This window comes from Alligator sinensis, unplaced genomic scaffold (genome assembly GCF_000455745.1).
Source record: "Alligator sinensis unplaced genomic scaffold, ASM45574v1 scaffold744_1, whole genome shotgun sequence".
In the NCBI taxonomy this organism is placed as follows: domain Eukaryota; kingdom Metazoa; phylum Chordata; order Crocodylia; family Alligatoridae; genus Alligator; species Alligator sinensis.
In genome coordinates, this window is record NW_005842241.1 from 1,414,003 (window position 1) to 1,431,224 (window position 17,222).

Genomic DNA, 17,222 nt, shown 5'->3' on the forward strand with positions numbered 1-17,222 from the left:
TCACCAATTGCTTCTGCCCATTTAGTAGGGGTCCTATTCCACCCTGGGCCTTCCTTTTACTCCCTATATATCTAAAGAACAATTTTTTGTTATCCCATACTTGGGATGCCATCCTCAGCTCCATGGTGGCTTTGGCCCGTCTAACTGCCTCCCTACAAGCGTGAGCAGAGGAGGTATACTCCTCTTTGGTAATCTCTCCGTTTCCATTTTTTATATGCTCCCCTTTTAGCCCGTAGGCTGCTCTGGATTTCTCTGGTCAGCCAGGGAAGCTTTCTGGCCCCTTTCCCTCTTTTTCCTCGCATCGGGATCATCTCCCTCTGTGCCCGAAGGACCATTTCCTTAAGGTACAGCCACCCTTCCTGGGTTCCCATCTCTTCAAAACTCCTACTCTGCAGTGCGTCCTTGACTAATCGCCTGAGTTCATTGACATCAGCTTTCCTAAAGTCTAGGACTTTCATCCTACTAGTTACCTTACCCGCTCGACGTCTTATGATGAATTCTATTATTTGGTGATCACTGTCCCCCAGGTGACCACCAATCTGTAGGTCCCCTACCATGTCATCCCCCATTGCCAATACCAGGTCCAGTAAGGCATTCCCCCTAGCGGGACCATGTACCTCCTGCGTCAGATGGAGGTCCTGTACACCGGATAGGAACCTGCGTGAACAGTGGGACTTTGCTGTCTGCGTCTCCCAGCAGATGTCTGGGTAGTTTAGGTCCCCCATGACTACCGCCTCCTTAGTTTTTATGGTCTCCGAGAGCTGCCTCAGGAGCCCCAAATCTAGCTCTTCCCCTTGGTGTGGGGGTCTGTAGCAGACCCCTACCACCAAATCCCTTTCCCCTTGACCCCCATGTAACCTAACCCACAATCCTTCTAATTTCTTCTCCTTCAATTCCGTCTTGATAAGGGTCGATGTATATTGCTCATTGACATAGAGCGCAACCCCTCCCCCTTTCTTCCCCACCCTGTCCTTTCTGCACTGCTTATAACCCTCAATATGTACCGCCCAGTCACGGGAAGAATCCCACCAGGTTTCTGTTAGCCTGGTGGTGTCTAAGTTCATATCATAGTGTCTGTAGGCCACACTCAATCGGTCTCCTTTTGTGTTAGTTACTATATAACCTATAATGACAGCTCTACTCCCAAAGAGCTTAATCTAAATTTTGCGATGACAAAAGAAATGGACACGGTAACCGTAAAAACTACACAAAGTATTTAGTATGAAACTTTGTAGCTTCTGATTATTGTAAGTTTTTGAAAATCAGATGTTTTTGACTCATCCACAACTAGTTTATACCCTTTATAGCAGTGTCTTTGGGATTCTTCAGCTATTGTCAATGGGCTTAAACTATGGATAAGTACAATTCTATTTTTTGGCATACTTTTGGATCACAAGCTTATTAAATAGATGTGGAATTTTAAAAGTCTTTTTTTAAACTTTTAGCTATCCAGCATATGGATTAAACCATTTTTCATATTCATGTTAATCTTAAAATGACTAAAGATATCTTATAAACAGCTTAAACAGTTGCACATTTGGCATGCTTAAAGAGTGAATAGTTTTTGTTTTTATTAAGTGCCAGTTGAAATGTGGTGTGTAGATGTGTGTTGTTTAAAATGTCGCTGTTTAAAAAGTTTGAATTTGGACACTAGGAAGTGAACTAACTTTAATGCTGTGGTATATATATTATGTAGCATAAAACATTGTATTGTGTACCTACTAAATGGAGGCTGAAATCTCCTAGGGTGAGGGGAGTTCCTGAGATATACTATGATTCAAAAGTAATACTGCTGGCAGAAGCATAGTATATCTTTCATCACTGACAGTGAAGGAAGATTCTAGTATTACTTATCAAGTTTTAAGAACATTGAATAAAGGCCTCTCTTAAATGTGCGGATACCTTGCCCCTTGAAGGAAGGGCAGCGGAGGTAGGGAGGCTTTCTTTTGCTTTGCTTTAGTTTTTTGAAATGATTTGCACTGCTTTGTACCAGGCCAGCTGTTTCTAGTTTGGTTCTTTCCTACATCTACTTACAGCTCTGGCATCTCTACCCTCCTACTTGGAAATTTCCAAAGAAATGGTAGAATAAAATTAACATTTCTTTTCATGTTAACATGATACTGCAGGTATCACTAATAGATATGACTGACTAATTTTGGAAAAGCTGAATAGTAATAGCAGAGATTCTGGGTCTAAAAGCCCTAAAAAGAGACTACACTGCATCTGTTTTTGGTGGGCTGTAGCCTAATGAATTTTCTCATTTTGTGACTTCGAAGTCTAATTTCTTATTGGTAGTAAGGTCCATCTGTCCATGCCAGAGATAAAGACAGAACTGGTCAATCAATGGTAGGAAGGTTGACTCCATGTTTGTGGGGGGAAACAAATCTCATCAGTTTTTTCAGTTTGCATCTTCTGTTGCAGACCAGCTCCGCCCTGCCACAGAACTAACCTTTAACAAACAAAATCGAGCCTGATCTTTGTCTTTCAGGGTCTTCTCTTTATTGGTCCACTTATTAGGATTTTTTCAAATCTCTTGTTTGTTTATGTAGATTGAAGTATTGATAGAACAATAGGAATGGTAAAGCCAGAAAGTCTGTTGTACTTCCTTGTTGGTTGTTTGTTCCCAGTCCAGAGGCCTAGGCCCTTGAAATGTCTGAATTGAGTTAGGGTTTTCCAGAGTAGAAGAGGCAGCAGCAGCACTTAGTTGCAAAATCTCTTCAGGCCAGGCTTGGGTGCTGTTACAGGAACATGTATTTGAAGCCAGAGAACTTTCCCACTCAGCTGCTTGAACTCAGGCTCAGAGCCCCAACTACTTATTATGGAGCAGGGCCTGGCTCCTTCATCCTGGTGTTGACAGCAGCAGGATGTACAAAGAAGGGAGCAGAGCAAGGAAAACCTGTTAAAGAGCCCTTAGACTCAATTTTTACTTCTGCTTGACAGTGCTTCTGCCTAGACTTACAAGCCAGATCCAGACATGCAGGCATGTGCGGTTTGTGGCACCGCAAACCTCATTCATCTGTGTATGGTGGTGCTAATTTGCATAACTGGAGCAAAAATTCTGGGATTTCCCAGTAGCAAAAACAAACAAACAAACAAAAAACCCTGAAAAAAGTGGCACAAATTATGCCAAAGTGGCATGCACTGGGACAAACAGAGAGAAGGCTGCCTGCTCCCTCATCTCTATGTGCTGTGGAGGCCCTGTGCTGAGACACCCTGGAGAGAGAGAGATTATTTGGCTGGGGTGATAATGAGCTGGTACACGTTCATGCCCAGGGCAGGGGGTTGGACCTGATGATCTGCTTGGGTCCCTTCCGACCCTAAGCACTACGATACAATGATATAGAGATATCTATAGAGATCTAGATCTACAGATATAAAAATAAAAAAACAGTTGGGGATTGTATGCGATGCCACCTGTACCTGATACCCTTAGTACTCAGCTGTACTAACATGGTAATATGTCAACAGATAGAAGTCTGGGACTGGAAATCAGAGCCACAAGGCTAAGCTGCTTTTAACTGTTTTTGGCTCTTATTGTGGAGGTGGAGGGAAGTTCCTTGGTATAAAGCTGTGGTTAAAGCGATTAATATGCTTGCTGGAAAATCAAAGGTGACTTGACTCCGCACCTGTCTATATGACTGTAGAGCTAGTGCAGTTAGGTCATTTTCTGAAGAGTAAAAGTGGAACAGATTCAGATGATAGCATTGTGACAAATGTGCAATTTTTAGTTAGATTCTAGGCATTGTAAGAAAAAGCAAATAACTTGTAGGTAGCCCAGCCCAGAACTTGTCTTTATCAATTTGCAGCTTTTTGGCCTCTACTGATCTTGGACAAAAAAGTTTTAGAAATGGATAAAAAGGGATGTTCTTAGGATCTTTTGCCATATGCGGGATATAGGTTGTCCTATTTCCCAAAACCAAGTCATATTCTTTTATATTTACGTTTGCAACAGACTGGTTCTTACACGTCGGCTCCCCAGGTTATAATGGACCCTGCAAGAATATTATGGCAGACATGGGTGTCTTGCCTTTGGTCAGGTTCAGATATTACACTTTTACAGGTATAAATGATCATAAACTGGTGTGTACCTGTAACAAGAGAAGTTCAGCACTCAGACTGGTTTAAATTGGTTGAATCTGGTCTAAGATTTGCGCCCCCACCCCCCAAGCGCAGAACTGGGACTAGCGACCCGGATCAAAGATGACAAGAAGTCCTTTTTTAAATAGATATGGAGTAAAAAGAAGGCACTGGGTAACATGGGGCCCCTGCAGGACATCCTTGGCAATCTGGTGGTCGCACCAGATGATAAAGCTAACCTCTTCAACAAATTCTTTGCCTCCATTTTTCTGAGCAGGGACCGGGACATCCCCCCACTGGGATCCTGAACAAACTCGGGAGAGGCACAGCCAGGCCCAGGATCAGAGAGGACCTAGTCAGGGAACTTTTAGTGGGACTGGACGTGTTCAAATCAGCAGGTCCAGATGATCTCCATCCCAGGGTGCTGAGGGAATTGCCAGAGGTCATTGCAGGACCCCGGCACAGCTTTACGAGCACTTGTGGTGCTCTGGCAAGGTGCCAGAGGACTGGAAAAGGGCCAGTGTGGTCCCCATTTTCAAAAAAGGGAGGAAGGAGGACCCAGGAAACTATAGGCCTGTCAGTCTTACCTCAGTCCTGGGGAAGCTCTTTGAGAAAATTGTCCAGGAGCACATCTGCAAGGGACCAGCTGGAGAGATTATGCTTAGGGGCAACCAACATGGGTTCATTAGAGGCAGATCCTGTCAGACCAACCTGGTTGCCTTCTATGACCAGGTCACAAAATTCTTGGATGCAGCTGACGCGGTGGATGTAGTCTTTCTGGACTTTAGGAAGGCCTTCGATACTGTCTCTCACCCCGTTCTCATTAAAAAATTAGGCGACTGTGGCGTCGATGCCTACACAGTCAGATGGGTTGCAAATTGGCTGGAGGGCTGCACCCAGAGAGTGGTGGATGGACAGGTCATTTTTGACTTGGAGGGACGTGGGCAGTGGGGTTCCCCAGGACTTGGTCCTTGGGCCCGCACTATTCAACATCTTCATCAGCGACTTGGATGAGGGGGTGAAAAGCGCCTTGTTCAAATTCACGGATGCCACTAAGATGTGGGGAGAAGTGGGCACGCTAGAAGGGAGAGAGAGTCTACCACTAGATCTGGACAGGTTACAAGGGTGGGCGGATGAGAATAGGATGCATTTCAGTACTGACAAGTGCAAGGTACTGCACCTGGGGAGGAAGAACCAGCAGCATACCTAGTCTGGGGAGCTGCCTTCTCATCAGCACAGGCAGAAAAAGATCTTGGAGTCATTATTGATTCCAAGATGAACATGGGCCGCCAATGTGAGGACACAGTCAGGAAGGCTAACCGCACCTTGTCATGCATCCACAGATGCATCACAAGCAGGTCCAAGGAGGTGATCCTCACCCTCTGTGACACAGGTCAGGCCGCAGTTGGAGTACTGTGTCCAGTTCTGGGCACCGCACTTCAGGTGGGATGTGGACAGGATTGAGGGGGTCCAAAAGAGGACCACTTCCATGATCGGGGGCAGCAGGGCAGGCTACGGGACCTGAACCTGTTCAGCCTCCACAAAAGAAGGCTGAGAGGGGATCCGGTGGCTGTCTATAAACTGGCCAAGGGGGACCAGTGGGGAACGGAAGAGACCCTGTTCCCCCGAGCACTACCAGGAGTAACTAGGAATAATGGCCATAAGCTGACTGAGAGTACGTTCAGGCTACACATCAGGAAGGTCCTTTGACCCCAGCATTCTTTCTTGCCCGTGGCAGGGGGTCAGACTTGATGATCTGCTCAGGTCCCTTCTGAGCCTACCAACTATGAACTATGAAACTGAAGATGTGTGTTCTGTTTGGTACTGATCTAAATGACACCACTTACAGAAAAGTGCGTAACTGGGATCGATTCCACCATGGGCTGTACCTAGCTTATGACTAAACAAGGGGATATGAAGTAAGGCGTGTCATTTGAGGTGTGAATTCTGGATGTTGTCATGCAGTGCGGTGTTTCCTAGTGATGACCACTGCCAATGAAAACATTAATCAGTGCAAACATAATGAGGCAGAGACTTCAGAGAGAGGTTCTATTAAGCCATGAACTAACTATTTAGGATTGCAGATGGTCAAGCATGGTTAGCTTAAAGTCTCTGCACTGCAGCTGGACAACTAGGTCAGGCATGCTCAACCCCTAAGCAGGGCCAGCTGAGCCTCAGCCTGCTGATTTGATTCTAGGGCTGCTTTTAAGGAGTTCTTGCAGCACCTGGCCCCTGCTGTGCAACAAACTGTCTTCAGTCTGTGAGTAGCTCTTGTCTGTGTGACTTTCCTGGTGTCTGCTCCTGCATTCCTGCCTGTGTACCTGGTCCCTGAAATTTGGAACCCGGGTTTGACTTCAGCCCACCTCCTGACATCTGCTCCTGGTAATCCCTTTGACTCAGCACGAGCCCCAGTTTAACTTTGGCTTTCTCCCTGACTATGGACACTGGTAATACCCTCCTGGCTCTTATCACTAGGACTAATGGCTCTGTGGACCCTGACGGCTAACTTGTTACGATTTCAGAATCACTGAGTAAATTGTGATCCTGGTGGACAGCCTGCCCTAGGATAAGAGTCCTTGGTGTACATGATTATAGAGGGCTACCGTAGTGCCTAGTGGGTAAAATGACTGCTTCCAGGTTTGTGGCTTCAGCAGTGGTGATGCACTGTATCTTGTAATCTTCCCAAGTCTGGCTTCTCCAGGGGCATACAAGCTATATGTGACGGGCTGTAACGCAGCCAGTCGAATGTTGGCCTCCCCTCCTGCTTGGGGGCGGTCTGCCCTGTCTTGCCTGCCACAACTTGATGACTAAATAACTAGTGTAAAATGCGGGAGGCTGCCCATTTTGTGCCCTGATGCCAAGGGTGTTATACACAGCTCTGATCTTCCCTATACTGTCTCATGCATTGCAGATGTTATCATAAGTTGGTAACAGCTCTGGCCCGTGGGTGGGTTAAACTGTGCTCCTTTGCTGGGCTTCCAGCATTCTTCCCTAACACACTGCCCTTCACAGGGCCCCAAACATACTGCCTGCTTCTGGGCCTTATTCATACTGCCCCACATTGGGCCACTGTCAGCCCACCCTACTCTGCACAGCCCCTTCGGGTCCCCCTTGGGCCCTACTGTACATGGCCCTTCAGGCTTTCCTACTCGCACTCTGGCCGGTCCACACACAGCTCTTCACACCATCCTCCCATACCCTATTTTATGTGGTTACCGGTTAGTCTACCTCACACTGGGCTAGACTCAGCCACTAGCCCCTCTCTGGGCCACTTTCTTAGGTTCACACTCCTGTGGGGGTTGGCCTGTGTGCTGCTCTTTAGGTCGCCCCTGCATCCCTAGTCTACACCCCTCATGCAAAGTCCTTCAGGCCGCCACTGTGCACCCTACTCTGTTCAGGCTTCCACACATACTTCTGCCCTCTTGCTGGAGCTAATCTCTCTCTGCTCCCCCTCTGGGGTCTTACACCCCATGGGGCTCGGGTATCCATAGAGATGCCTGGCCCCTGTGCCTGTTCCTACATAGTTTCATAGTAGTTTTATAGTAGCTAGGGTCAGGAGGGACCTGAACAGATCATCTAGCCTGACCCCCTGCCACCAGCAGGAATAGCCTGACCCCTTCCCACAGACAGGAATGAATGGTGGGTTCACAAGACCCCAGACAGGTGATCATCCAACCTCCTCTTGAATTTGCCCAAGGTAACCCACCAGGATGTGGGAGCTTGGGCTTTAAGGTGCCCCATCCTTGCCTTTTACTAGGGAGGCAACTGGTGTGGCATTTACTGAGGGCCACCACGCCATGGGTGGACCTACCACGCCATCCCACCCTAGCAGGGTGTAGTTTTACATCATTCCCCAAGACCAGGAGTCTTCTACCATCCCCAAAGCACCTGTCCTTATGTCTAAGGACATTGTGAGCAGCAGCTCCAGCTGGGTGGTGATCTCTCCACAGCTGCAGCCAGCAAACTACTGACTCCCTGCTCAGGCCTGATCTTGTTGCCAGCAGGTGAGCCCTCTTCCTCAGTCAGGCAGTCCCCTGCCGGCCATATGACTCCTAACTGGGGAGTGCAGCCACCTTCAAGCTGTTTTGCTGCTAGCTCTCAGCCCTTAAAGTGGCAGGCACCAAAGGTGCTCTGCCACACTGTGGCAGATGATTGATCATTCAAAGGCATAGAGCTCTTTAGCTCGAGAATGAATAAAACATTGCGTGCTACACAGGACATTTCAGGATCACACTAAGATCATTGAGTGTATTTGCCTTTTTTCTTAACCAAAAAAATGGAGCTATATAATTATTACTAAAAGCGCTTTCAACAAACTACAGGCTTTTGGGTTCAAATATTTCAATTGACACAGAGATCATTTGTTCCACCCAGGAAATGCCAAAGAGTACATAAGTACAGGCAGCAAAAGGCTAGTGTACAAACATACACATAGGAAAAAATGCTTCAAAGTATGACAGAAGCGTACCTAAAAGGAGTAGTTTGTACCATTTTGTTACACAGTGCATGTGTACAGTGATACTCAGAAATCCCACCATGCTGTACTTGAATTTTTTCCCCCACATTTATCTTAAATACTCTTTAGCTTTCGTGGGTCATCAGTTCTTCTTGAACATGTTTCTCTTGTGCATGAGATGACATGTTACTAATACTTTTGTATTTGGGTAGTTGTACTCACTGGCGACATGTAGGGGGTGCACGTGCACCCCCAGATCTTGGCAGTGCACCCCCTGCAAAAAGGTGCCGCCGACACTGCCAGTTGGTGCCTGTGGGCGGTCACCGCTCACCACTCTCCCCCCCCCCGCACTGGCGTCGTCTGTGGGCGGTCCCTAATTGCCACTGACTGCTGCCAACGTGGGTGGTTGCTGACTGCTGACCAGGGCTCGCCACCCCTGTCCATTGCCGACAGTGCTGCAGCAGCCTGCAGGGAGCTCACTGCTTGCTGCTGCGACGGTGCTGCCACCACCCGTGGGAGCTTGCCGTGCCCCGCCTCCCAGCTTCCAGGGGCACATGGTGTTCATGGTTGCATTTATACCTTTGTTATGGATTACTATAATTTTCATGAATTTTCATTCTTTAAATTTAATTGCTGAAGTCTGACTAAGAGTTGTTTGTATGTGTGGGTGCATCTAGGATTTTAAAAAGAGGGGTGCAGATGGTGTGGCACATCATTACATATTATGCAACACATTTTCCTCCAGTTAAATAGAAATTAGATGCTTTACTATTATTAGAGGGCTAGTGTTATATTCAGTTTTAGAGTAAAGTAAAACCAAGTACAACTATTACAATGTGCACTTGTTTGATAGATTATAAAGTTTAAAAAAACACAACAAATTAGGCAAAAAATAGTCAAAAGATATTGTCATTAGTCCTGTAGTCATTACAGTCAAATATAAAGTCTGTGTAGTCATTTATAGTTAAATTTTTGTTTTTTATTCAGCTTCATAGTCTAGCCATGTGTCAATAGTCTTGAGTGTTTTAATAATAAATCTCCTACTTCACTGTCAGTTATTTCTAGACCTGAATTAATATTACCAAACTTGAGTTAAGTTTTTTTTGCTAGGGCTAAAAACAGCCTGGAGGGCTTTGAAATACAAGGAGCTATTACCAGGAATGGCTTACATAGGGAGACTCTGCCCTATGCCTGAGGAAGGGTGTTTGTGCCCAAAAGCTTGCAAAGAACTTTTTTCCCAACTTTTTAGTTGCTCTAATAAAATATATTACATGTACCCAAAGAATGTTGCCTAGTTTGAATAGTGGCACATCAAGACCATTTAAAAAAAAGAGAGAAAGTTGTTAACACATGTGGAGCGGGGAGATTAGCAGAAATCAGGAAGATAACTATGAAGTTAGTTGACTTCTTCATCACCAGGGATCCTGGTTTTGTCTGATTTTTTTTTTTTTTTTTTTTTTTTTTTTTTTTTAACCCCTCCCTCCCCCCCAGCTTAATTTTTGGTTTAAAAAAACCCTATAACCCCAAGCCAGGACTGCTGGCTCCCACTGGGGAACCAGCATTTTATTTTTATTATGGTTTTTTTTTTAAAGTTGATTTCATGGCCAATCCTGGATTTCACAGTTTCTGTGAAATCATGAATTGAATAGACCCTATTTATAGAGAGAGATTTTATTATTGTTTGGACCCTTGCACATGTTTGTTATGGCCTCAATGGGGATATCTCTAGGCTTTCTGAACAACTTTTGTCTTCCATGCAGGATCCAAGTTTTCAAGTCCCATCTCTTAATGCCTCTTTTTAACTTACATTTTCTGTTTTCCTTGGCTCCCATCTTCCAGCTTCTTTCCTGGAAACTTCTGAAGTGACTGGCGATTTCTTTGTTTTACTGTCTGGCCTATAGTAGTCATTCTTGCTATTTAATAAGGGTCAGATAGCTCAAATACTTTCCCTTTTTTGGGACATGAATCTGGCTATGTATCCCTAAGGACAGGGCAGAGAGAGAAGTACCTTTATAGACTAATTAAATTGGAGGTGCCTAAGCTCTCGAGTAAGAGCTCACTTTATTAGGTGCTATATACTATATAACACTATAAGCCAATTTTGCTTCTACCCTGTCTCTAACTGAAGGTGCTGCAGTTATCTTTTACCAGGTCTTTTACATATCTGCTTATAAAGACATAGTGTTTCCCATAGTGTTTCCCTTCCCAGATATTGACTGCCTCCTAATATCTGTTCCTTTCAGTTTTAAGTGATTTTTTTTTTAGGCTAGGTTATGAGGTTTTACTGGCAGAATTCAAATTCTGCTGACAGAACTTGGTGTATGTCTACATTCAGAGCTCCTTTGCAGTGGTAAAACCCTCATTTTTATTAGCAGAATTATAGCACATCTGCCATTACAGCAGCTGGCAGAAGGTTCATGTATACCAGTGGTTCTCAAGCTTGTTAGACTTGAGGTGCCCCTCAGAAAATGCCTTCTCTTGGCTTTCACTCATTTCTTGCCTACAGAAAAATAATGCAGCAATTTTCTTGTTGCAAAAAACTTGGACCACAGTAGTGCAGAGTGTTTGTGACACTATTTGAAGTCTCTTGGTGTATCTTGTGCATCATGTGAAGAGGTTTGCTAAAAATGAGCAGCACCCTTAAAAGATCTTGTGGCATGCCAGGGTGCCAAAGCACCCTGGATGAGAACCACTGATGTACATATGCATTCTCCTGTGCTGCCTTCTGGCTTTAGCAGCTTGCTCACAAACTAGATATTTAGTGCTCTGATGGTACAGCTGCTTCGCTGGAGTCAAATGAAGTTTCCAGAAGCATGCGGATCTGTTTTTGGTTGGATGGTAGTGCTGATTGTCTGTCCCCCATAACATAAATAGACAAAGCCTCCTTCCCAATGACCTAATGTTTGTAAAACGAGGTTCTGTGGGTAAATCTGATATCTTTTTTTAGACCAACTCAAATAGGTGAAAAAATTCTTTGCAAGTTTTTGGGTACAGATACCCTTTGTCAGGCTGAGGAGGCATCTGCAGTTGGTCTGTGCCCTTCCTGGATGGAATAGCAAAGCAACCAGGGGCTAGTACATGTGCAAGTTTGTAATTCACTCTAAGCTATCCCATAACCATGAACAACGTGTGCCCCCAGTGGCTGGGGTGGGCACGGCAGCAGCGGGAGTGCAGTAGTGGTATGCGGGAGCTCTTGCAGACACTGCCAGTGCTGTGGCAGGGAGGTGGCGAGCGCCAACCAGGGGTCAGCGAACACTCAGACGCCACTGGCAGTGTCGGCAGGTGTGGGGTGGGGTGGCGAGTGGCAACCACATGCCTTTTTATAGGGGGTGCACTGCCATGTTCAGGGGGTACATGTGCACCTGTGTGCACCCCCTACGCGTCACCCCTGCCCATAACACTTACAACCCTATTAAGAAAACAAAAACGTAACTGGAAAATATGGTCCTAAACGTCAGTTTGGAAAAATGCACAAATGGAGCAATATTAATTTCTTTGACATATCAACATCACTTGCTTCCTTTTCCCTTTACATTTGATGATAACAGAACTCCCCTCCTACCTATCCCACAGAGATCACTAACACTTAAACAAAAAATACTGCTAACTAAATTCTCCCTTCTCAGGTTAACATTGTCTAATTGATGTCTGTGTTAGTAGTACACTTTAAAAGTAATTAGCTAAAACCCATGACAAATCTCGGTCTCTCTGCCTGTCTCTGTCTCTCTCTCCTACAATTAAACAAAAAACAAAGGTTGTTTCAGCAAAGACTGATTTATTGAACTTGACTGTACAAAGCCACACATTATGGCTTTATTCAGGTTTCCACATTCATACAGAAAAAATGGTTTTTGTTTGTATGCCACAACTTCTGCAACTAAATCCTGGAAGATATTTTCGCAGTAATTACACCTGCATGGTTACTATTACATTTGGTGGAGTAGGTGTGCGCTGCATGTGCTTTGTTTTGTAGGAGTGACATGTATGGATGATGTGTGTTGCCTAGTGTTGTAACAGTGCATTTCCCATGGTTTAGTCACCATGTAACCATTGGACTACCTTTGAGCAATTATTATTTTTTTAACTGTGGAAATATAGAAACAAAATTAATAATATACAAGAATTGGATAAGGTTGGAGATATCCATACTTACAAAGGATATATTATAACAATTCTTATACCATATGTGTACTATAAATACTGTTTATTTTCATATACGTACATCATATATAATGTGTGCGTTGATTATTCAAACAACCTGGCTATTCTGGGTAGTGAATAATTATATAGCTGGAACTGACTTCATAAGAAAATAATAAATAAAGCATATCTAGATTATTGTTTGATTTAGTTAATATACCTGCAGTACTGTTTTGGTTCCTGTTTATTATTTTATGCATTTTTACCCTAAAATGAACTTCATTTACTAAAACCCCTGTTCATATTCCTCCCATTTGGATCGTCAGTGATCCTTAGTTTTTGTATCCTTTAGGCCTCCCTATCCCCCTGGCAGTTATACCATTGTCTTCCAGTCTTTGTCCATGTGATCTGAGGATTTCTTTCTCCTGGGCTTAACAGTTTGCCATTCAGTATCGTGATATTGCTTCTTGCTGACTGTGTCACTCAGGCTGAGATTCAAGGGTGTTTTCCATTAAGTTTTTAGTTTCTTAATAATTATAACACCTTCTCTTTCCCTTAATGCTGATGTATTTTGATTTGGAAAGACATAGGAAGGTCCAGGATTTTAAAATTCCCACACTTATACGATGGGGAACTCCCTACTTGAGAGCGCGGAGGTGGAAAGGGATCTTGGTGTCATTATTGACTCCAAGATGAACATGGGCCGACAATGCGAGGTCATGGTTGGCAGGGCTAACCGGACCTTGTCGTGCATCCACAGGTGCATCTCGAGTAGAGCCAGGGCGGTGATCCTCCCCCTCTATGCGACGCTGGTCAGGCCGCAGCTGGAGTATTGTGTCCAGTTCTGTGCGCCCCATTTCAGGAGGAATGTGGACAACATGGAGAGGGTCCAGAGGAGAGCCACCCGCATGATCCGGGGACAACAGGGCAGACCTTACAGTGAGAGACTGCGGGACCTGAACCTATTCAGCCTCCACAAGAGAAGGCTGAGGGGGGACCTGGTGACCGTCTATAAACTCACTAGGGGGAACCAGAAGGGTTTGGGGGAGACGCTGTTTCCCCTAGCCCCCGCTGGCATAACAAGGAGTAATGGGCACAAGTTGATGGAGAGGAGGTACAGATTGGACATCCGAAAAAACTACTTCACAGTTAGGGCGGCTAGGAGCTGGAACCAACTTCCAAGGGAGGTGGTGCTGGCCCCTACCCTGGGGATCTTTAAGAAGAGGCTGGATACTTACCTGGCTGGACTCATTTGAGTCCCGTTTTTGTTTTTAGGGTGAGTTTTTTTTGGGTTGTTCTCCCGCCCTGGCGGGGGGTCGGGCTAGAAGATCTATTAGGTCCCTTCCGACCCTAAAACTATGAAACTATGAAAAAGTGGGGTGCTACATGGGTGGCTGCATTTTCCCTCCCCCCCCACCCCTGCTTCCGACCAGGGTGAGCAGACCATACTGAAGGAACTTCTAAAATTCCCCATATTGGGTAAGAATCCATACTCATCAGCACCTTCCCTCCTTTCCCATTCTCTTCCTCTCCCTTTCTGCTTGTCTCTGTCCCAGTGCTCCTGCCCCACTCCAGCTGGGGTTGCAGCGAGCAGTTGCATGAAGAGCTAAGCTCAGCTGGGGACAGCAGCAGCAGTGGGTGCGTTTTCTCTTCCCTGTACATGCTTCTGGTTTGGTGGGGAATGCTCAGGGGACCAGGCAGGATGGGGGAACCTACCTGCTGCCTCCATGGCTCTCCTTGCAGCCAGGCTGGAGCAGGGCAGAGGTGTCTCAGAAGCTCCCCCCACCCAAGGTCAGCTGGGGGACTTCCAGTGGTGGGTGGGGAATGGGAGGGGGCAGGGAAGTGGATGCTTTAGGGAGGAAGGTGGGGGTTTCTTACTTGCTTTGAGGACTTCACATCCCCAGCTGCTGCTTCCATGCTGTGGTCCAAAAATGGGCGTGGCTTTGTCCCTGCAGTCCCTCTGAATCCACTCTTGAATAAAATAAGAAGAATAAAAAGGGGTAAACCCCATCTGTAATGTATTTGTTGCCATACATGTAGTAGTTTCACGCAGTTCCTTCTTTCTCCTTAATGTTGCCTGTGATGAGCCTTAAAATACTTATATTTTAAATCATCCCAGATTTAGGATTACAGGCCTCTCTAACCTTATTCAGAAACTGCTGCTTTTGCTCAAAATAGAGCAAATGTCACATCATGTGTCTTCCCCTGGAAAAAAACTTGATTGGTTTTTTTTTTAAACCAAGGTGGGGGACACTGTAGAGCTCTGCATGCTCTCTCTACAAGGACTACCTTTGTTTTCAGCTGTGGGAAGGAGTGGAATACCTGTTTTAAACCTTGTGCTAGATCTCCCTTCTCCATACCTTCTGGAAATCCTCTTACTCTTATGTTATTTCTTTTCTCAAAACTTTCCATAATCTCAGTTTTCTCTGCAAGTTCCTTTTTTTTTTTTAAAGATTATTGCTGATTGCGGGTTTTTCTCCACCTTTATTCACAGGTCTGTCACCCTGTAGCCCTTCTCCCAATCTTTTTATCTCTGCTTTGATTTCATCCATTTGTGCCTCCATAGAGGATCTTAAAGTTCTGATTTCTAAGATTAACTCACCAAAATACTTTCTGGTCAAGGAGCTGTTTTATTTTTCTCCTTCTCTGCTCTGCCTGTTCTGTTCTTCCCAATGCAGGAGCCATCTTTAATTCTGCAAAGCCTGTGAACTTAGGATCTTCCAGTGAGTTTTCTCCAGGGGAAGAAACAAACAAGGGGGAAATGCTTTGGGGGAGTTAAAGGGGCTCAGGCATCAGTGATGTTTGTGAATTTTGCTGTCTCTTCCAGAGGTCTGGCTTTAGGTAGCCATCTGCTCTGGTGATGTCATGTGACCCCAACCTTGAGTGATTTTACATACCATTACAGAAATAATCATAAATAGCTTTTATATATTTTTAATGTTTGTTATTCTGAGTTGCTTAGGGTGCCTCTACATGAGCGCGGAGGCTGCTTCGATGCTCTGTAATTACGGTGTGTTGGAGCAGACTTAATTATTCAAAACTGCTGGAGCATGATAATTGCTGCGCTCCAGCAGCCTCCCACATCTTGTGTATCAGTGTCGCCGTGCTTCAGAATAGCAGCACAGGCACTTTAACTAAAGCTCATTGAAGTGTCCCCACCTCCATTTTGAAGCACAGGGATGCTGATACACAACACTGCGGCATTTTAATTAGAGTAGCTCTGGGAGCGTTCTAGTTAAAGCCCCTCCTGCTCCCCCCCACTTCTGGAGCCATGTGTAAAAGTGTCCTGAAATTGCCAAAAAGTCAATACTTAAAATATTAAGGAACTTAACAAGGTGTACTAGATTGAATGAAAATTGAGCTAAGCATTTCAGCTGGGCTAGAATAAAATCTTGAATTACAAATCTTTACTTTTGTTTTGCTTTGTTTTGGATGTGGACCAAAATAAACCTATATACAATTAAGGTATTGCTTATGCTACATTGCTTACATATACCACTTATGTGCATACACTCTGATCCCTCTTTTCATTCCAGTTGCTGTGTTCAAAAGGAAAGGTGCTAGTGGATTTCCGTGTGTGTGTGTGTGTGTGTGTGTGTGTGTGTGTGTGTGTGTGTGTGTGTGTGTGTGTGTGTGTGTGTGTGAAAAGAATTATAATGCCGTTGAAATTTTGGGAATCCTTGTGGTTACATAAGATAGCACAACTAATGCAAGGCTGGTACTTTTTGCTTGATATTATGAACACTGATAAAATGATTGCTCTACAATTCAATTAGAATGTTCCAATATGTTATTCCTTGGCTGTAATGCTTCAGTATTCACTGAAAATAAACAATTGCTTATACAAAAGTAAAAAGCTGTTTTCTCCACTAGATGGAGTACATTCAGCATATATTTTTAGGGCTAAAAGTCTGAAATGTAACATGTTGTTAGGACCTTACATTTTTGTACTTGAAGTACATTTGTTACGCCCAACTTTATTGTGGATATATTCTTAAGGTTTATAATATGCTGTTTCTGTTTTTAAATCTGTTGTAACCTAGCCGCTGGTCAACCCTGAGTTTCTGGTTTTTAATGTTTACTGATAATTAGTTACTGAGAAGTGTTAGCATCCATGAAGGAAAATAGAATGTTACACTTCTGTTGAATTGGAGTCATTGCATGAAGAGGAAGTTCTCTGAAACATTCATTGTTGGTGACTAAGCTATTTATTTTAATAGTTAAGATCTGTGTGTGTGTGGTGAATTGTTTATTTTTACCACATTTAACACATGTAAGTACAGATGCCTATCCAGAGGCGCACATAGAAACATGGAACTAAAAGAGGCCTTCTGGGCCATCAGGTCCAGACCCCTGTATTCTCATTTGAATAATTTACCTAAGAAATCCTCAAAATCATCCCTTAGTGTCAATGTATTCAAGGTGCACTGTGAGAGTACTGGAAATGTCTTGCCACTGCATAGATGATCCTAGAAAAAAAGCCATGCTTCTTGCTACAGGAGAAGGCTGAAGGTTTTTAATCAGGGACTTCACCTAAGTGCTTCCCTAC